Source organism: Podarcis liolepis (assembly GCF_965112155.1).
Source record: "Podarcis liolepis genome assembly, chromosome: 1".
Lineage (NCBI taxonomy): Eukaryota > Metazoa > Chordata > Lepidosauria > Squamata > Lacertidae > Podarcis > Podarcis liolepis.
Window position 1 is genome coordinate 137,805,208 of NC_139554.1, and position 22,986 is coordinate 137,828,193.

The following is a 22,986-nucleotide window of genomic DNA, read 5'->3' on the forward strand; positions in this document are numbered from 1 at the left end:
TTGTATTGCTTCAGAAAATGCAAATTAGATAGGTTCACCTTTAAATGCAAACTGAATTGAATTTATCCCCCACCCCTCATTGTTAGAGGCAGTGCTATTTTTCTAGAAAAAGATGTGCCAGAACTCACCAAGAATGCCTCCCTTGTTCTCTTATAATGGCATGGTGCCTACCTGAGTTCTGGCTGAAAAAAAGCCCTCCTTAGGGGACATTTTATTAAAGTTTGTTTATTTATTTGTTTTATATTGTGCTCTTCCTCCCAAAGAAGCCCAGAGAGGCAAACACACGGGTGATATTTCACCGAAGACCATGGAAATGACATCTAATGGCTTGTGTGGGGGATCAGAGAGTGAGATGTCTGGTAGAGTTATAAGTAATTGATTACAGGGCGGACAAAGCTCTTCTCGGGGGCCTGAGACACGTTGGCCCCATAGGGTTTGTGCGCCTGCAGGCTTGTGTGAACTAAAGCGCATTTGGATAGCGCCTGATGGGAGATCTCCATTGTGGGGTTCAAAGGTGAGGAAAAGCAAGAATGTACCGTACATAACTCACTTAGGAAGTGTCCCGTATTTTCAAGTGAGTGGAGATCAGTGCTTGTAAATTATGCATGTGAAAATAAGTAATGTTGTTTGGTTTTTTATTTTTATTTTAAACTTGTTGGCTTTGGGATGCAACATGTTTCTGTATGTTTTGGTTGTTGTTTAGTCGTGTCTGACTCTTCGTGACCCCATGGACCAGAGCACGCCAGGCAAGCCTGTTGTCTTCATCCATGGAGTTTTCTTGGCAGGGATACTGGAGTGGCTTGCCGGTTCCTGCTCCAGTATGTTTTGGTAGCATCCCATAATACAGCAAACAATTGCCTGTTTTAAAACTAGTGCTGTTCTGAAGGTGCCTCTCTACCCTGCAAGCTCCATTTTCTCACTGTGAATGTAGGGGGGCACTTTCCCCACTTTTCAGGGGTGAACTGGCAAAATTCTCACAAATTTTATGGGACTTGATTGTAGCACGCAGAAGAGGCTTCTCTCCCCCCCCCCCCCAGAAGACATTTAGCTGTCACAGAAAGAATTTGCCGTGCTCCTAGTGATGTCCATCGTCTTTTCACTCCACAATGTTTCTATGGAAGGACACCCTTCCAGGAGCATGGGGGGGGGAGGGCACATCACTGTCCCAAGTAGATCAATGGGGTAGCCCTGTTTTTCCTCCCAGGGATGCTCCATGATCTTTTCACAGCAACATTGTGGGGCAAAGCAGCCGGAGTCATCTCTCAGAGTCCACCGCTGCTTCCCATGGGAGTAAAATTGTGCACACATACATGTGTTTTGTGTTGTGAACTGCACTGTGATGGGTGGTATACTAATTTAATTAGTATATGGTCTGAATATGGGTCTATTTATTTCTCAGGCACTGATTATTCCCTAGTGCTCAGCAAGGACGGCAATGGTTCCTTTTATCCTCATTCTTTAGTGTGTACAGTTCTATGCCTAATTGCTTGTGTGTGGTCCAAAAGACTCACTAAGGTTTGTGTGTTGCTTCTCCATGGTGTCATTCCTGTGCCCTCTTCCCAGGCAGGCTCCATTAAAATTAATTGCATATGGTGCTTGGTGTATTTCAGCCTGAGGAGATACTAATTTTCTATTGTGACATCTTGCTCAGGTCATTGTGATACGATGGTCTGGGGCAGTGACACAGCCACAACTCAAGACCCATTATAATTTAGAGCATGGTTTTCTTTCTGCAGCTTCCGGTATTTTCTATGGCTGGCCCCAGAAAGGTTTCTATAGTGATCAGGTCCAGGGCAATATTATTTGGCCAGTAGATTTAACGGGCAGGGAACTGCTTTGCACTAATAATAATAATAATAATAATAATAATAATAATAATAATAATAATTTATTTATACCCTGCCCATCTGGCTGGGTTTCCCCAGCCACTCTGGGCAGCTTCCAACAAAACACTAAAATACAATAACCTATTAAACATGAAAAGATTCCCTAAACAGGGCTGCCTTTAGATGTCTTCTAAAAGTTTGGTAGTTATTTTTCTCTTTGACATCTGGTGGGAGGGTGTTCCACAGGGTGGGTGCCACTACTGAGAAGGCCCTCTGCCTGGTTCCCTGTAACTTGGCTTCTCACAGTGAGGGAACTGCCAGAAGGCCCTCGGCGCTGGACCTCAGTGTCCGGGTAGAATGATGGAGGTGGAGACGCTCCTTCAGGTATACTGGACCGAGGCCGTTTAGGGCTTTAAAGGTCAGCACCAACACTTTGAATTGTGCTCGGAAACGTACTGGGAGCCAATGTAGGTCTTTCAAGACCGGTGTTATATGGCCTTGGCGGCCACTCCCAGTCATCAGTCTAGTTGCCGCATTCTGGATTAGTTGTAGTTTCTGGGTCACCTTCAAAGGTAGCCCCACGTAGAGTGCATTGCAGTAGTCCAAGCGGGAGATAACCAGAGCATGCACCACTCCAGCGAGACAGTCCGCGGGCAGGGAGGGTCTCAGCCTGCGTACCAGATGGAGCTGATAAACAGCTGTCCAGGACACAGAATTGACCTGTGCCTCCATGGACTACTGTGAGTCCAGAATGACTCCTAGGCTGCACACCTGGTCCTTCAGGGGCACAGTTACCCCATTCAGGACCAGGGAGTCCTCCACACCCACCTGCCTCCTGTTCCCCCAAAATAGTACTTCTGTCTTGTCAGGATTCAACCTCAATCTGTTAGCCGCCATCCATCCTCCAACCACCTCCAGACACTCACACAGGACCTTCACCGCCTTCACTGGTTCCAATTTGAAAGAGAGGTAGAGCTGGGTATCATCCGCATACTGATGAACACCCATCCCAAACCCCCTGATGATCTCTCCCAGTGGATGCATGTAGATGTTGAAAAGGGAGGGGGGAGAGGGGGAGAGGACAGAACCCTGAGGCACCCCACAAGTAAGAGCCCAGGGGCCTGAACACTCATCCCCCACCACCACTTTCTGAACATGGCCCAGGAGGAAGGAGCGGAACCACTGTATGACAGTGCCCCCAGCTCCCAGCCCCTCTAGATGGTCCAGAAGGATGTTTTGGTTGATGGTGTCAAAAGCTGCTGAGAGATCCAACAGAACTAGGAAACAGCTCTCACCTTTGTCCCTAGCCTGCCGGAGATCATCGACCAGTGCGACCAAGGCAGTTTCAGTCCCATGAGGCCTGAATCCTGACTGAAAGGGATCCAAATGGTCCACTTCTTCCAGGCGTTCCTGGAGTTGTTCAGCAACCACTCACTCAATCACCTTTCCCAAGAATGGAAGATTTGAGACTGGGCGATAGTTAGCCATATTGGCAGCATCTAAAGATGGTTTTTAAAGAAGCGGTTTGATAACCGCCTCTTTTAGCAGGTCTGGGAAGGCTCCTTCACAGAGAGAAGCCCATCACCCAGCCCTTCCTGGCTAGCTTTTATAAGCCAGGATGGCAAGGATCAAGGAGACAGGTGGTTTGTTTCACTTGTCCAAGCAGCCTGTCCACATCCTCGGAGGTAACAGATTGGAATTGATCCGACACAACTTGACTAGACGGGACTCTAGCACTCTCCCGCCCTGGCCCTGCTCCCACGGTGAAGTCTACCTCCTTCTGAATCTGAGCGACTTTATCTGCAAAAAAACTTCGCAAAATCATTGCAGGAGATCATGTGGCCCGTACTGGGCCCCGATGTAGCAGGTGGTTCCTCTAAATTGCGAACCACCTGAAAAAGTCTCCTGCTGCTGTTTTCTGCAGATGCAATAGAGGTGGTGAAGAAAGTCTTCTTCGCCGTCGCTACCGCCACTTGGTAGGCTCGACATTGAGCTCTAACCCGTGTCTGGTCAGCTTCAGAATGAGTTATCCGCCCCCAACGCTCTAGCCGTCTCAGTGATTGTTTCATTGCCCTCAGATCCGTGGAAAACCACGGGGCTGTCCAGGCTCCATGCAATCGGAGAGGGCGCTTCGGAGCCAAACAGTCAATAGCCCTGGTTAACTCCACATTCCAGCGGGCCACCAGGGAATGTGCAGGCCAATCCCTGATAGTCACTCCTTCAGCTGTCACTTGGCAGTAGCCATTTACCCAGGCGGGGGCAGGAGAGTTGGGGCAGCAAATCAACTTTACTAAGAGACCAGATCCATTTGGCTCCTCCTCCTTTCCTTGAAATGTTTCCAGTTCGGCTGGTTGTTAGTAAGAATCTTTATATTACTCCACGTACCTGAGTTTGCTTGGGTTTCTTTGCCCTCCTCATCCCTGCTTTCATTTGTGCTATGTCTTTTAGATTGTAAACCTGCAAGCAGGAGCTTCTTTTTATTGAGAATGTAAGCTATTCTAGGCCCCTTCATGGGTCACTGTCTTGTCGTGGCGAAGGGGCTTGAAGAACTCAGAGATGCTATGAGCTATGCTGTGCAGGGCCACCCAAGATGGACAGGTCATAGCCGAGAGTTTAGACTAAATGTGATCCACCTGGAGAAGGAACTGGCAAACCACTCCAGGATTTTGCCAAGGAAACTCCATGGACATAAAAAAGGAGAATCTTTGAGAAGAAAGTGAGAGTTTCCAAGCCATGCTCTGGTTCATGGGATCACGGAGAGTCGGACACAACTAAGATGACTAAACAACAACAAAAGCTATTCTGGGAGCCTTTTTGACTGAAGACCAGGGTAAAAATACATGATTTTGTATATCTATATATACACAACTACTGAATGTGCAGGGAGTCCTTTTTTACCAGATGTGGATTTAGGGCATCATGACTGGTTCCACTGCATGAAGTGCCAAGCCTAGGGGCGCTGCAGGGGGCACAACTATGGAATAGTGAATTGAGCAGAACAGAAGGCGAGAGGCGAGATGGCGCTGAAATTTGAAAGATCAAAGTTTCCACCTTGGCCAGCAGCATGCCTGAGTAACAAACATGTCCATGTATAGAAATGAAGCAGCACTGGGAATTATTTTTATATTCACCCAAAACAAACTTCATCTAAGCAGCAACAATATTTGACAACACACATGGAAATCTTCTGATAGGCAGAAATGAGAGAGAGAGAGAGATTAGGTCAAATGAAATGCAGATCCTCAGCATTTAAATACAGTGGTACCTCGGGTTAAGTACTTAATTCATTCTGGTGGTCCGTTCTTAACCTGAAACTGTTCTTAACCTGAAGCACCACTTTAGCTAATGGGGCCTCCTGCTGCTGCCGTGCCACCAGAGTACGATTTCTGTTCTCATCCTGAAGCAAAGTTCTTAACCTGAAGCACTATTTCTGGGTTAGTGGAGTCTGTAACCTGAAGCGTATGTAACCTGAGGCGTCTGTAACCCGAGGTACCACTGTACACATCTTTCTACTTTTTTCCATTTTTGAAGGGCTGCATTTTATTTTTGGCTTACATTGGTCATGTATTGGAGCTAAATATTTTGGCAGCTTTTAACCAAAAGTATATTTGTAAACTCAGTTATTGCTGTACATGTTTTGAGGATTTCACTGGCTTTAAAGTCTATCTTGCATCTGAGTTCTACCTATTCTAAGTGTTGTTTTATAAGCATCTAGTTTCTGCAGTGCGGAAGGTATTGGGAAATGCATTTCTAGTAGGGGCGTGTGTGTGTGTGTGAGAGAGAGAGAGAGAGAGAAATTGACATCAGTCTTGTTCAGTCCTTACCTTTAGTGTGGATGCATGAATGGCATGTGCTATTTGCACAGGTTCCTGCTCATAATTCCTCACCACTGCCCCCCCCAAAACCATGTAAGTTCCTGGGAACCTGGGCGTTGGACCCATGGGGGCTGGGGGAAGCAGCCCCTCTGGCATAGCTGTCAACTTACAGATTTGAAAATAAGGGATCAGCAGCCAAAATAAGGGATTTTAGTCAACCAGCTGAAATACGAAGTTAAAAGGGACCAGGTAATTTTGGAGAGCAGCGCCAGTTTTTAGCCCTTCATTTCCAGAGGTTGCTGCTCAAGACACCAGCTGATGAAACACTGCAATTAAATAACTACAAGCAGCAACCGCTTTTTGTGCAAAACGAATTCCAAGCTGTGAAGATGCTGCTGCAGTTCTGTATCTTTTCACTCGTGCTCCATCTGCAGCTCTCAGTTCCATCAGGCAGGGCGGGAGGAAGGGGGGGGGGGAATAGCGCCCAAAGTAGACCCGCAGATCAGACCATCTATGCTAGTCTACCACTACAGATCTATGGGAGAAGCGCTTGCGGGCCTTCCTCCGCTTTCCCCCAATATGGTTAGCCCTTGGAACACCTGCCCGCATCTCCGCCTCCTCCCTCTGATGATGTAGATACAGTTCCATGACAGGTTCGAAACAAACAGTTTAAGATGAGTGAAATGTCCCTGGGAAAGGCAGTTGGCCCTGCAGTTTGCTTCTATCAGCTGTGTGTATTTGCTGCTGCAAACTTTGTAAGGTGGTGCCACGGAAAATTGAAGTCACAGCTGTGTCCAGTTCTATGTGCATCAAATCCCAAATCTCAAAATGGCTGATGTCCTCTCTTTTTGTTCTTTGATAGTGTTCCCGAGGGCTGCTTCTCTCCATGCAGGCGTGACTTTTAAGGTGTGGCCATATGAGTCCCCAGCACTGAGGCACAAAACATTCATTAGTTTATGTTCCAACTGTTTGTTAGTTAGCCAGTGTAGTTAGCTTTGTATACCAGTGTTTGCACAAATCCTCTACATTGTTTGATCCATTACCAAGAAGCACACAGCCTGAGGGTATCTCATTTGCCTCATGTGATCTTGTGAGTGTGAAATAGCTGGAAGGAAGGGAGGTGTTACAAGTTTCACATGGTTGCAATACAGTATATGGGATTTTGGAGGCAGAGGGATTAGTTTGAATAAACACCTTCCTTTCCATTACAAGAACAAGGCACACCATCCCTTCATGTCTAATTATGTTAGGCATGTTGTCTTTGAAGGATTAAAACTATGTTATATCACTTCAGAGGGGTGGCTATAATATTATCAGTCACGTGCTCTTGACTCTGGCTTCCTGTCAATCAGCACATTCAGCTTAAGCCTGGGTTCATTCTCTGCTTAGTCTGACTGACAAAGGCCTGCAAAAGGAAGAGTGCACCAGGAATAATACAAACTGGCAGGTGTTTTCTACTTCACTTTCTGAAAAACTGTGCAATTGTACTAATGCTTTGGGGTATTTCAGATAACCCATTCCTTGCATCTTCAGTAAACAAGCTCTTCTCTCCTTGCACGCAAGCATTTGCAAACAAGTCAGTCCCAAGACAGCGGGTTTCATCGTTAGCATGGCTAAACTCTACTGCTCTGCCTTATCAGTCTGCCACTGCAATTCTCTCCCTCCAGGACTTTGGAGTAATGCACTGGAAGATGCTTAGGAAGGCCATCCCTGCCATGCGGGATGGTGCCATTCAGGTGGCACCATGGTGGGGGCAGATAAATGAAAGCAAGTGGTAGTAGGTGCAGCAATTAAAAAATAAATGTGAAAACTTCGTAAAGGCCCTTAGACATGTCTCTTGCTGTGCACACTCATCAAAAAATCACTGTATAGTTAACTCACAGTACAGTGGTATACATGTATACTTCAGAAGTTAGTCTGGGGCTTACTCCCAGGTAAGTGGGCACAGGATTGAGCTTTTGTTAGCATTGGGAGAAAGCAGGGTTCTCATGCCTTTAACAGTTGTATGTCAGAAATAAATTCAGCAGCTTGATCTTTTTTCTAGTATGGAAACGCAATTATCAGGAAAGCTTCCCCATGACTGTATTCAGTCTAATTTTGTGCTGTGCTATGCCCCAGCATGGCAACTATGTTGTGTTATGCCATGCTCCCATGGCTGCCATTTTGTGACTGGTGCCCACATCACTCTCAAAATGCACAGTGTGGCCACTAGCCCCCCAAAACTGGGCAACCCCTGGTCTTGGATATGGCTGTAAAAACATAATTTCAGAAGAAACTGGTGGAAAATATCCAAAAGTGCTATAAAAAACCAATGGTATTTTTTATAGCTTGTCCGATCCAGTTTTTGGAGCTTGTTGCTCTTTTTCTTGCAACCATTTCTCCAGGGAACAGGTTCTCCTCCCTCACTTGATATCTGGAGGCTTTCTTCCTTTAGATTGGTGCAGCCCTGATCAGAAATCTCTGCCTCTTTAGCATGGCTGGGATGTGCCCTACAGGACAGAGATAAGAGTCACATCTGTTGATCCACCTACCTTTGCCCCTGGTTCTGTCTACCACTGGCATGTCCAGTCCTAGAAAGTAGCCCCTCAAGGGAATTTGAGCCTCAGGCTGGAAAGGGTTCCTTACCCCTCACGTGTTTTTCTTTCTGTCCATGAGCAACTTTTGAAACTACCCCATTTTTATTCAGTTCTACGTTGGGACTGTTGTGGGTTTTTAAAAAGCTACAAAAATAATACTTACATTTCTCAGTTTTGGTTTATCCTCAACTAAATGCATGATATTCATTGAACATTCACATTACTACTGAGCTGTCTTTCGGATAAGTGCTGAATAGGCAGAGTAAACAAAGCAACTTTCCTCAGCCCCACACATGGTGGAAGAGAGACCTTGTAGAAGGAGTCTTGAATAAGGATAGGGGGCAAGTTCTCTCCCCCCCCCCAACCGCTGGAATATTCCAAAACAGTAGCTAAGGGGCCTCGTCACAAAAAGCACAGATTTGCCCCTCCCTCCTTTAATTCAAGCATAGGTTGTTTGCAGGAAGGAGACTGTTCTTTAATGGGACTTCTTGAGGTGGCAACCTTTCAACCAGAAATCAAAGTCCAAGTGGGTAACAATTGGTGCAGCATTAATTCAGATATAAATTGGTACCTCTGAGGGGCACAACAATATTTTGCGGCTATGCATGGACAATGCAAGCACGAGGGATCTGTCTGGAAAACTCCCAAGCCTTTCAGCACTATGCTGGCTCAATGGATTTTGACAAAACAGAATTTTCTTTCAATGTTTGCATTCTGGGAAGTTAAATAGTGAAACCCAGTAATCTTTCTGCTTGGGCAGATAGTGTTTGATAATGTCGTTTCTAAACAGATCAAATTGTTGAGCACGGGACCTTGACTTGTTTGCACTTTGTTTTGTGCAACATGTAAGAAACCTGGATTTTATTTTTGCTGCTGTTGCCCTGAGCAAGAATTTGTTATGACGATAAAAAAAAGACATAGCAGCCTTGCACTTATTTTAAAGAACAAAGAATTAGCAAAAAATAAATATAATAGTTTGCAGTTTGAAAGCAGTGGCCTGGTGAAGCCTTGTTGCTCTGTGGGAATGTGAGGCAGACTGCGCTTCTAGTATATTGAAGTGGGTTTACCTTCACAGTGTTCTAGTTGGATAATTGTAAATAAAACACATATTGCAAAGATGCTATAATGCTGCAGTTTAACCAAAGAAAACTGCTAAACCCCACAGCACTGTGAAACTCCTCCCAGTTGGAAATATGGGACAAATATGTATACCTTATAGATTCCATTCCAATGGCACCAATGAGAAGGAAATGCACATGTTTTCTCCCCTGTAATTTGAATGTATTGACATTTCTCCTCCTTGCCAAGCTTCAGTTCATGAGGAATTTGTAGGAGTGTTCATAAAAATGATGAAGTACATCTCTTCAGGTCACATGGGAGCCCCAGCCTGATCGTTCCTTTGTTGTACTGCTAGATTTCTCTGCCTGTGAAAAGTGAGTTATGTGTTGTCGAACATCAAAACTGTGATGAGCAGAGACGCAGAGGCCACCCATTGAGATGAAAATGCAGCATTGCAGGATTTATGGTGGTGTTAAGACCAAAGGATGAAGAGTCAGCAGTAGGGCATTGGTTGAAGGAACTGTCCATAATTCTCCCAAGCAATTGTACATGCAAGTTTCCAGGATACAATCTACTAGTAGATAGGAGGGGACAGCTTTGGAGGTGAGAAATGATCTCCTCCTGCTAAGATCTGCAGAAGTTGAGACTCAAACCTGGAATATTCAGTTTTCCTGTGGGGGAGACTCAAGTGCTTTTTTAAAAAGAAAAAGAAAGGGGGGGAAGGTGCCGGTGAAATTCACCATGAAATTGTTACATTAAGTGCCTCACTTTTAACATGTGGGGAAAGGTGCCGGTACCAAGTACCCCGAGTACCCCCAGAAAAAAAACGAGACTGGGAGACCATAATGACTTAACCAGGAAATGACTTAACTCTGTTGTCTTAAGTGTGTGAGGAAATGACCCCTCATGCCAATCACCCTGCCATTCACAGAGCGATGTGGAGAACATGACTACATTCCACGCAGCTGCTGCAAGCAGCGACAGAGCAAGCGGATCAGGTGCCTGGGGCGGCACGTGTGCCCTGTGCCCGCGGGGCAGGGCCAGCTGGGGCAGGACGCTCCGCAGAGCCTCCGAGGAGTCTGCCTGCCTCCTCCCACTCAGCCGCCCTACAGCTGAGGGGGAGGGGGGTGGACTGTTTGGGGCAGAGCGGAGCCCGTGGGCGCCCAAGCCACCGTGTCTCTCCCAGGACAGACGCATGGCTTGGGCGTGCTGCAGGCCCCGCGGTGAGTGCCGCCTGGCATTTTGTAACCCCCCCCCAGTGGTGACACCCGGGGTGACCCGCCCCCACCACACACCTCTTCCTCCGCCCCTGGCTGCAAGTGATTGCATTCTTGATTATTTCCCATGTATTTCAAACTTTTATGTCACCTTGATGCAAGTATCCCCCCAAAAGCTTCTCTTCCTTGCAGAAAATGTGACACTGAAATTTAAATTTTAAGTTACTTTCCCTTAAGATCCTCTCTGTGAAACTGCTAATACTAAAGGCATAGGCAGCACCTCTGCAGTACACACATTTTTCTTCTATGCTTAGTATTTATTTGTGCTTGTTGTTTGCTTACATGAGAGCAGTAGGTATATATGAAGCATTTCAACAAGATACTTCCAGGCATAGAAGCAATCAGTCAAAATGTTCCCATGTCATATAACTTGCAGCATTAGGAGGGGTCCTAGGAAATGGTAGGAAATGTGATTGAATTGGAAATATGGTGCTTCTGTTTAGTGTGATGGCTGCCTTCTGCATTCATAATAAAGCACAGAGTCTGCATGGACTTGTAGGGTTTGCATGTTACTGTAGATACATTAAGAGAGACGAAAAAGTGGACAGAGATAGAGAACCAACTCAGGTGGGAAATGAAAATAGACGGCACACGAAAACACCAAAGTCCAAAGCTGAGAATAAACAGAAGGACTCTGAAGACCGACTGCAAGGAAAGTATCTGCTTCTATAAACGTGAACAGACAGGCAACTACATTCACTACCTGCTCTGGGGTGTTCAGTGACATTTACAAATAGTGCTTCCTCAATCTGATTTGTAAATAAATATTCCATTATAAATTGTGAGTGGTGGAGATGGGCAGATGAACGTACAGGTTGGCAATTCATTTGTATTTTGTATCTTTCTGATATGAGGAACCTTTCGTGTGTCACAGGGAATGTGCCTGCAGGCTGGGGCTGAATGAACAAAGGTGTCACATTGGGAGAACATGCTGGAGGCCTTTTTGTTTGATGTTCTCAAACTGCTCTAGGGGCTGTCTCTTCTGAAACTCCTTTCCCCCCTACACTACGTTAAAACACATATGCATTCATTTCCTTTTAAATGTAAAAGTAAGATAGTGTCTGTCCAGCTAACCATCAGAAAGAACTTGTGCTTGTTTTTGTGCTTCTCCAGAGAACTGCCTGCTGCTTCTGTCAGTTGAAATTATCATAGCTCTGGGTTCTTCTTCTTTTGAGCTTTAGCTAGGAGATTGCAAATGTTCCTGGCTAGGGGGCAGAGTAAACCCACATCACTGCTGAAGAAGAGTCCTTGGGAGATGTGACTCCTTTCCAGCTTGTGCTGGTGTGAAAGGGTTCTTGGCAGGGAGGTGTAGCTTTGTAGCCTGTGTCAGGAGTGGGGAGGGAAAGGAGGTGAGGCTGGGGTGGCTCATTAATGAAGGCCAGAAGACACATTAGGAACCAGTCACCCTGTTGCCTTGATGGTGAGGAAGAACGCTGAACCCCTGTTGTCAGGCATCTTGCAGTCACAAGGGGCATGCGGAAGAAAGAGAAGTGCACAGGGACCAGCATTAAAGAGCTGGACTTGAGAGGCAATTCCACTGAAAGTGCCTGGGTGCCCAGAAACTGAGACAGAGAGGGGGAGAAGTCCAGTGCGATTTAATCCCCTTCCCTCTGCTCAAGTGAGAGCCTAAGAAATTGGAGCTTCCAACCAAGCCCTGTCCCAATTCCCCACATGACCGAACAAATGCAGAAACTGGTATTTGGCAATAGCATTTAGTATATAAGTTATCATTCTCAGCCTGCTTTTTCCTGACCCTTTTAGGCCTTAAAGCTATATGAGCATGGCATGCGTGAGCAATGCGCACCTGTATAATTAGGAGCAGCCTGAAGGCTGGCATTTTGATAACAAGGAGCAGCCAGATGCAGCAGCCTGGCTTTCCGAGTGCCAAATTCAGCAAATGACAATAGTTCACCCGCTCCCCTGTGGTTCCTTCTCCTCCCGGGAATTAAGATGGTGGATCAAAGGCAAATTGCATAATGACTAGAGTTGTTGGTAAATGTCTCATAGGTTTCTGCTTCAGAGAAGAACTTTGGGGACTTGTAAAATCCAATCTCAGTTAAGAGGAGAACTGCTAAAATCTCCAGATTCTTTTGCATCTCAGGCTACAGTCACTTCCTTTGCAAAAATTCTAGAAACTGTGTTAGAATTGTAGTTAAAAAGAAAAAAACAGAAATTTCCAGCACCCGTGCCCACTATCTGAACTATATTATTCACATGTACACACACTGAGTTAAAAATCTTCATTTCCAAAAGTCAACTGTAGAGAAATACATATTCAATAGTAAAAAGGAAAATAATCCAACAGTGAATGAAGCATTAAAAGGCTGAAATAAATGTCCAGGGGTAAGGTTCTACTTGTGGATATTCCAATTGCAAAAAAATGCAATTTACAAGTGTGCAGTATCTGAATAAACAGAAATATGCTGGGGAACACAAAACTCTCTTGACTTTATTTAGTAAACATTAGGAATTAATTGCTGTCTCCGATCCTGATTCATTACTCTTCCACAAGTTTCCTGTGTCCTGTTGTCTCCTTCCTTCCTTCCTTCCTTCCTTCCTTCCTTCCTTCCTTCCTTCCTTCCTTCCTTTGAAGGAGAATTTATAAAATAGGTTTGTGAAGTCATCCCATTGGCGCAAGGACTTCTGCTTGGGCAGTGGAACTTCCCTCTTCCCTCTCTCCACCTTACCGAATTTGCCCCAGAAGGTTGGGCAACCCCTAGAATAGAATGAGCAAAAAGTCCTGTGAGAATGGAACAACTTCACTGGATACAAATCTTTGAATTTGACATACGATTCAGTTTATGTATTTTTATTTTTACAGGATACTGGTGCGCACATGCACAATGAATATATATTTGTGCTAAAAGGAATCCTGATATGATAATTTGCATGGTGGGTTATTTAAGATACTTATATGTCTGCATGCATTAGTAACCTAGGCGGGAAACAACAACACAAATAGTGAAAATTGTAGTGAATTGTGCAAATGTGTTTTCGTGTCGGAATTGTGTAAATAAAAACACAAATCAGACTGGCAGAACTCTCACACTTAACTGCCAGTCCCCAGGTAAGATCAGGTAATTCAGAACCTGAAAATCCAAAGACAACAGCAAGTCACATGGGGAGAAATTTGGTAAGCATTACTAGTCAGTGCACATGGTGCCATTCTAGATGGTGTCAGAAATGAAATGAAAGCATTTTCCAAGATGTGTTTGGTAATATATGCCCATGAGCTACAGAAAGTCGGAGGAGAAATTGCCTTCCATGCGTTTGCCAAATGGCTGCTGTAGCACCTGGTATAATTTCCAAGTTATCAAATACACAGATTATCTATCCACTCCGAGGACATTACCTATAACACAATATTTTTCATACTACAATGTGGCACAATGCTCTTGAAGCTATTCTCATTTCTGGCAGCAATGTGCATGCATTATGTTAATTTGCCCCCCATAAATGTCACATTAACACATTATTCCTGCTGGGTGCTGCTTTGGGTGATACCAGCTCTTCGCTGGGCTGCTGAAACAGCTGGTCTCCATAGAAGCCTTGAGCGTGCGTTAGCAAAGAGCTGAGCTCTGCGTAGACACTTGTCTTATCCAAAAGAAGCCTGGGGAGCTAACAGCAGAACATCTTCTAGACGTGGCATATTCATTCTCTGCTCCTCTGTCCCTGGCTCACACAGTGAATGCTTCACAGGGTGTCATAGCTATGGGTTTTCTTAATTTGGCTGCTGTTCCTGAACGAGTTAGCTGGCAGGCATCCCAATAAAGTCTCTGAGGTTACTGCTAAGCTAAAATGTTCAGGATTGTGATTCACATGATCTGAACCGGTCAAATCAGATGACTGGGGTGAGCTATTTCAATGCATTGTAGCTTGGTTGTTTATCTATTATCCTGTAAATTGGCATAGTGTTTTGCCAAGTAGCAGCTCACAGATGTTTAATGAAATATACAGTGAAATGATCATTAGTATCCACTGAGGGACAGTTTATGTTACTCCGTTACATGTTCTGCATTTGTTTCGTATTTAGGATTTTGATGTACTGTATAGGTTGTTTCTGGTTTGCTGACTGCTGACCTCAGTAAACAACTCCTGCTGAGATTCAGGATTGTGGTCACAGTTTCCATTTTTTAAAATGACAAAACACATGTTTTCTAAGCACTGCTAGACACACAGCTACATGGTGGCATGTATCATGTAATGTGATCATGCTTTCTCTCCCCAACTCAAAAACTATACAGTTTTAACCTTTTTTGCTTGTTCTGAATGTGAGCTTGTGCTTGTAGCACATTACTTTTCCATGCTATTTTGTGATTGGAGACGGTCTTCTCTTGAGGCCAAACCCAAGGTACAGATTCTGCTTCCGTCAGTGTTAAAGGGAATCTCCAGTTCTTAAGATTCTGGACATTATCCAGTTCTGCTCTCCTTACCTTCCATCTTCCAGGGCAGTCATGTCTCAGAGCTGAAGTTGCAAGGTTTTAACCACCTCCTCGGGACCTCCAGGGGCAAGGAATTAAATCCCCAGGGTGTGAGAAGCTTGAAATTATGGGAGGAGGCAAACCTGAATGAATTCTTCCTCTATACCAACCTGCCCTCACACTAAGGTCATTGGTTTATGTCCTCCTCCAAACAAGATCTCCATCAAAGGCAAGGTTTGTGGCAAGGAGCAGGAGTTTGGATTTGATATCCCGCTTTATCACCACCCTAAGGAGTCTCAAAGCGGCTGACATTCTCCTTTCCCTTCCTCCCCCACAACAAACACTCTGTGAGGTGAGTGGGGCTGAGAGACTTCAGAGAAGTGTGACTGGCCCAAGGTCACCCAGCAGCTGCAGGTGGAGGAGCGGAGATGCGAACCCGGTTCCCCAGATTACGAGACTACTGCTCTTAACCACTACACCACTACATCTAACCGCTACACCACACTTACCCAACTATCCTGTCTTCTGACCAGCCTTAAGGGAAGTTAGCCTTGGACTTTGGTGGGGATCATCACACATAAAGATGAGCAGCTAGGGTGGGAAGGATGCAGTGAGAGACTCTTCGGCATCCCTTAAGACTGGCTGGGGATTAGGAAAACGGACCATGTGAGTCATGTGGGGTTTCTCACGTAAGGCAGATGGTGGGAGGTGGGCCTTCCTAGCTCTCACCTTGAATTATAGGGACCCAGAATGAGTGAGGCTGAATTAATGGCTGTACAGGTTGCTGTTTATTTCTTAATAAAGGCTTGTGGTCCTTATTCATCCCATTCCTGTCTTCATTCCAGGGTATCTGGGCAATTCATTTTTCTAGATTTGTAAACATTATCTGTATGGTGATTTCCCAACTCTCATTTAATGTTCTGGGTAGTGTTACCTGTCAGTAGGTATGCCTGGCAATAGAGTAATAAGCTAGTGCTCACTTTGGTGAGATTTCAGTACTAATCACTTTTATATTGGCTCAGATAAACCCAGGAAAAGTAAGTGCTGAGGATTTTTAAAGTGTTAATCCGCTTTGTGGTTGCTGAGTATTTCAGACTTTCCTATCTTGCAGCCCTGAAGGGTAAATCCTCTGACCTTTGATAGAATCTTGGATAGCAAATAATTGATGATCACCAAACAATAAATTGGGTATCAGCATTTTTTAGGCCCAGAGAGGGAGTTTCTGATCCAGATTTTAAAGGGACATGTGTTTTAGCCATTTTTTTATTTCCTTATTATTGATTAAATATCTCTCCTTTCCTATTTTGTTTGCCTTTGTTCCATTCACAAAAAACACCCCAGATATATATAGATACACACACACACACACTGGGTCTTTCAGGCTGCTCACTTACTTGGGAGTAAGTCCAATTGAGTCCATTGGCACTTATTTCTGAGTAAACACGGGTCTAAATTAACACGGGTCTAAATTTCTTCTCTGTGATCAAATAACGTGTACAGAAAGGTCAAAACCCATTGGAATTGTCAGCTTTTTTCTCCATGGAAACTGTGACTCTTTAAATAGTAGCCTGACAGGGCAGATTTTGTCAGTTTTGATATCTGCTGATGGGGAAAGCTGCCCTCCTAACTTTCTACCATTCATATGTAGCTTTTAAAGGGATGTACTTAAAAAAAGATATAGAAGAGATTCTCTGTGACTTGTTCAATTGATTATGCTGTAAATCATTAGATTATTGATCTCAGTACATGATGCTCTTTGTTAGGCACCAAAGACAATATTTTCACATTATTCTTCACGGACAGCAAAACTATCCTTATCTGTGAAGAGAGCAGTTCATGAAAGATTAAAAATGGTGATGAATGTTAAACTATAATGAATGTTTTAAAACAGAAAACAGTGGGATGATTTATTAATTGACACAGCTATTTATCAGGCTTTACATTCATTCTGTCTTAGAATCATAGAATCATAGAGTTGGAATAGACCACAAAGGCCATCGAGTCCAACCCCCTGCCAAGCAGGAAACACCATCAGAGCACTCCTGACATATGGTTGTCAAGCCTCTGCTTAAAGACCTCCAAAGGAGGAGACTCCACCACACTCCTTGGCAGCAAATTCCACTGTCAAACAGCTCTTACTGTCAGGAAGTTCTTCCTAATGTTTAGGTGGAATCTTCTTTCTTGTAGTTTGGATCCATTGCTCCGTGTCCGCTTCTCTGGAGCAGCAGAAAACAACCTTTCTCCCTCCTCTATGTGACATCCTTTTATATATTTGAACATGGCTATCATATCACCCCTTAACCTCCTCTTCTCCAGGCTAAACATGCCCAGCTCCCTTAGCCGTTCCTCATAAGGCATCGTTTCCAGGCCTTTGACCATTTTGGTTGCCCTCCTCTGGACACGTTCCAGTTTGTCAGTGTCCTTCTTGAATTGTGGTGCCCAGAACTGGACACAGTACTCCAGGTGAGGTCTGACCAGAGCAGAATACAGTGGCACTATTACTTCCCTTGATCTAAATGCTATACTCCTATTGATGCAGCCCAGAATTGCATTGGCTTTTTTAGCTGCCGCGTCACACTGTTGGCTCATGTCAAGTTTGTGGTCAACCAAGACTCCTAGATCCTTTTCACATGTACTGCTCTCAAGCCAGGTGTCCCCCATCTTGTATTTGTGCCTCTCATTTTTTTTGCCCAAGTGCAATACTTTACATTTCTCCCTGTTAAAATTCATCTTGTTTGTTTTGGCCCAGTTTTCTAATCTGTCAAGGTCGTTTTGAAGTGTGATCCTGTCCTCTGGGGTGTTAGCCACCCCTCCCAGTTTGGTGTCATCTGCAAACTTGATCAGGATGCCCTTGAGTCCATCATCCAAGTCGTTGATAAAGATGTTGAATAAGACCGGGCCCAAGACAGAACCCTGTGGCACCCCACTAGTCACTCTTCTCCAGGATGAAGAGGAACCATTGATGAACACCCTTTGGGTTCGATCAGTCAGCCAGTTACAAATCCACTGAGTGGTAGCATAGTGAAGACCGCATTTTACCAGCTTCTTTACAAGAATATCATGGGGCACCTTGTCAAATGCCTTACTGAAATCAAGGTAGGCTATATCCACTGAGTTCCCTTCATCTACCAGGCTTGTAATTCTGTCAAAAAACGAGATCAGGTTAGTCTGACATGACTTATTTTTCAGAAATCCATGCTGACTATTGGTGATCACAGCATTCCTTTCTAGGTGCTCACAGACTGTTTGCTTAATGATCTGCTCCAGAATCTTCCCTGGTATTGATGTCAGACTGACTGGGCGGTAATTATTTGGGTCCTCTCTTTTCCCCTTTTTGAAAATAGGGACAACATTTGCCCTCCTCCAGTCTGCCGGGACTTCGCCTGTTCTCCAGGAATTCTCAAAGATGACTGCCAGTGGTTCTGAGATCACATCTGCCAGTTCTTTTAATACTCTTGGATGCAGTTCATCTGGCCCTGGAGACTTGAATACATCTAAACTAGCCAAGTATTCTTGTACTATCTCCTTAGTTATTCTGGGCTGTGTTTCCTTTGCTGGATCATTTGCTCCAAATTCTTCAGGTCGGGCATTGTTTTCTTTATCGGAGAAGACTGAGGCAAAGAAGGCATTGAGGAGTTCAGCCCTTTCTGTGTCCCCTGTTTGCATTTCACCATCTTCTCCTCTGAGTGACCCCACTGTTAATTTGTTCTTCCTTTTTCTACGGACATACCCATAAAAGCCTTTTTTGTTGCTTTTAACCTCTCTAGCAAGCCTGAGTTCATTCTGTGCTTTAGCTTTTCTGACTTTGTGTCTACATGTGCTGGCTATTTGTTTGAATTCCTCTTTGGTGGTTTCCCCCTTTTCCATTTTTTGTACACATCCTTTTTTAATCTTAACTCAGTTAAAAGTTCTTTAGATAGCCACCCTGGCTTCTTTAGGCACCTTCCATGTTTCCGTCTCATTGGTATTGCCTGACGTTGTGCTTTTACTATCTCCCTCTTAACAAACTCCCAGCCATCATGAACTCCCTTTCCTTTTAGTATTACTGTCCATGGGATCTCACCCAGCACTTCCCTAAGTTTTATGAAGTCGGCTTTCTTAAAGTCAAGAAATTGAGTCCTAGTATGCTTGGCTGCTCCTTTCCGCTGTATAGTAAACTTCAGAAGAGCATGATCACTCGTGCCTAATGATCCTTCCACTTCTACCCCACTAACCAGCTCATCAACATTGGTTAGGACCAGATCTAAAATGGCTGTTCCTCTTGTTGCTTCTCCCACTTTCTGGACAATGAAGTTGTCTGCAAGGCCAGTGAGGAATCTGTTTGACCTTATGCTCTTGGCTGAGTTTGACATCCAACAAATATCCGGGTAATTGAAGTCCCCCATTACTACTATCTCCCTTCCTTTTGCATGCTTGGCCATCTGTTCCAGGAAGGCATCATCTATGTCCTCCGTTTGGCTTGGGGATCTGTAGTAAACTCCCACAATGAGGTCTCTGTTATTCTTCTCTCCCTTAATTTTGACCCAAATGCTCTCACTTTGGCTTTGAGGTTCTATATCTTGGATCTCTTCACAGGTATACACATCCCTGACATATAACACCACTCCTCCTCCTTTCTTGTCTGGTCTGTTTCTCCGAAATAGATTGTATCCCCCCATTATTACATTCCAATCGTGGGACTTATCCCACCAGGTTTCAGTGATGCCTATTATGTCATATTTAGTTTGCTGTACCAAGAGCTCAAGCTCATCTTGTTTATTTCCCATGCTTTGCGCATTAGTGTACAGACATTGAAGTCCATTAATCATTCCCCCATGTCTCTTATTTAAGGATTTTTTCCTCCCACCACTAGGTCTGTGTGCTGTTTGCTCCATTTGGTCTATGACATTTGGATGATCATCTTCATCAATTGATAGACTCCTACCTTCAGGAGCACTGTCTCCCTCCCCCACATTAGTCAGTTTAAAGCCCTCCTGATGAGGTTTCTGAGATTTTTGGCAAAAACATTTCTCCCAACCGTTGTGAGGTGCAGCCCATCGCTTGCCAGAAGTCCATCTTCAAGAAACTGCAGTCCGTGATCTAAGAATCCAAACCGTTCCTGTTTACACCATTTGCGAAGCCAGCTGTTCACTTCCACTATTTTTCCCTCTCTACCTGGGCCACGTCGTTCAACTGGGAGGACAGATGAGATGACAATTTGTGCATTTAATTGCTTCAATTTCCTGCCCAGAGCCTCATAGTCTCTTTTGATCTTCTGGAGGCTATTGCTTGCAGTGTCATTGGTTCCCACATGAACCAAGAGGAAGGGGTATTTGTCAGTGGGTTTTATGATTCCTTGCAGTCGTTCAGTTACATCTTGGATCTTAGCCCCGGGGAGACAGCACACTTCCCGAGACATCTTGTCAGGCCCACAGATCACTGTTTCTGTTCCCCTCAGTAGGGAATCCCCTATCACCACTACACGCCTCCTCTTGGGTTTGGTCGGGGTTCTTCCGTGAGCTGTCCGTTCCAAGGTCACCTGCACATTCCCTGAGGACTGACTTTGCTGCTCGTCTTCATATACCTGGTCAACTGAAATGAGGGAGAGATCCTCAAATGGAGTCTGCTCTTCGTCTTCCATGCTAGGGGAGAGGACCTCAAAGCGATTGTGTATTTCTAAACAATCAGAACGAACCCTGGGCCTCCTACTTCTTTGAGTCACGTTTCTCCATATATCTTGCTCCTGTGTTGATGAACTAGCCTCCTTCTCAGGGGAGTCCCCTGTCTCCTCCTTGGTGGAGACGGTGTGCTCTGTTGCTTCCAAGAAGAGCTCCAGATCTCTAATTCTTTGGAGCGTAGCTACACGTTCCTCCAGTTGCTGGACTTTGCCTTTTAAGAGGGCAATCAACATGCAATTGCTGCAGGTAAAGCTGCCTGCAACCTTTGGCAAGATGGCAAACATTGCGCAGGAACCGCAGGCGACTGCAGCTGTTCCCTCCCCCTCCATCTTGAGAACGTCGTTGGGGTGGCTACAGCGGTCCTCCATCATAAAAAGCGTGAAGACAGGACAAATAACTCCCCCCACAAAAAAACCTAGGTCTCCCCCAACAAACGTTTGAGACTAGCGCCCCTAAATCTAAAAGATGGATCAAACCCTGCCCCCTCTGACCTTTGCACAGGGAGAACAGCTAATCAGCCACAAAGAAACACACACACACAAGAACTTATATCAATCTTATATCAGTCTTATATCAATCACTTTCTGACATTCAAACTTGATGACTGGTGGTGAGCTGAAATGAAATGCTTGTGTGTGTGTACATTTCTCGTACACTTTTATTATGTTTAAAAAGTGTCCCTTTCCAGTGAGAAACAAACCAAACCAAAAAGTGTTTATATCTTCAGAATAAATGAAATGTGATGTGAGTAGCAGTGTACTCATTCTGAAACGACTCTTTTGCCTCCCGGGGTACTGTGCATGGCTAAATCTGATTCAGAAAGCAATGCCTTCCTCCTGAATTGGCTTTGTTTATCCTTGCCAAATCTGTTGGGCTGCACAATTCTCTGGAATAAGACAGAAACAAAGGAGGCGGGGGAATGTTGCCAAAGCAATATAAGCTTCCAATAACGTATTACAATCCGTAATCTTTAAGGGGCTTGGATGGAACATTTTAGGGTCAGGCTCATTTGTTCTTTCCTACTGAAAATGTTCCCCATAGAAGACTTGGTGCTGCCCTGCAGGAGACAGCAGCCAGAAACAGAGGCAGCAAAACAGCATATGGAGCTTATTAGAAACCTAGTCACCCAGGTCTGTGGTAATCCAGCAGGGAGCACCGGACAAGCCACCGTCTTCCCTGCTGATTGCGCAGCCTGCTGTAGGTTTCAGCAATATCACTGCTTTCCATGCAGGTGTGAAACTTAATTTGTAATTCTCTTATCATCCCATGGCCTGCTTTTGGTTTACTCCCACCTTGCTTTGGCTCACTTCTTTGAAAACAAAACCACCCGCTTATGCAGAAAGAAATGTCGTTCTGACATTTTAATTAACACCGCCGTCCAAGGGAGTACATGACGACTACAGGAAAGTGTTGCATTCTGGAATATGGAATTGCATTTCGTGGCAATAGGAGAATGAGGAAGACCAGTTCTATTGTCGCAGTAATAATTAAAGAGACTTGTGGACCTGATTGACATGCACATAGGGACAGTCGCTTTGTCGCAACACTAGCAGGGTAGGGGGTTTGTGAAATAAAAGAAGGACTTACTCAAAGAAGAAACGAAAACTCTGTAGTGTAAATCTGAATTGATTAAAGATTGATGCTGAGTTTGAAATATGATTTCTCAACCCCTCGGTGCCCATTTCCACCTCGCCTGCTTCCAACTCTTCTCTACTTACCATAATACTGTATAGGAGTTTGTTTTTAACTTTTACAAATTAAAGGAAACACCTTCATGTGCCAGTTGGTAAGCTGAAAGATCCTGGTGCTTGCGCATGCAAAGCAATCCTTCCAGTGACTTGGACATCCCAGCAACCTTTCACTACATCAGGGCAAAAACTTGCCGTGGGCAGTGTAATATATCACTTTCTGTGGATAGTGAAAGCTAAGGTCTCTCCCTTTTGAAAAGGGTGTTTTTGATTTGGAAAGGTCCTTAATTAACGTAGAAATTGTTAATCCTTCAACCCATGACTAGCACTAATCATATTTTAATACTGAGACAATTCTCTGAGCTTCAAAATGTACAGGCAAACCATGGTTTCATGTTGCTTGTTTATATCTAGTAATCACCCCACTGTGTAGGTACAATCCTTATTGTAGGGGAGGTTAACAATTAATATAACTATGGCCCATCAACTCAGGCATCAACACATACTAGATTCTGGTTTGCCATTTCAGACAATTCTGCCAAACTATATTTAAACATTCTTAACCATGATTTGGCACAATGCCTGAAATGAGCAACCATGTTCTTGTCTAGTTCTAGGAACCGAGTATTTTAGAAATTCTCAGATAAGCTGTGTTTCCCCCTTACAG

General features: G+C 44.5%; 1 protein-coding gene across 2 annotated transcripts in view; it reads left to right on the forward strand.

The window, feature by feature from the left end:
• ERBB4 (erb-b2 receptor tyrosine kinase 4) overlaps positions 1–22,986 on the forward strand; it is a 796,937-nt gene that overhangs the window by 433,642 nt on the left and 340,309 nt on the right. The gene's annotated exons all lie outside the window — the stretch shown is intronic.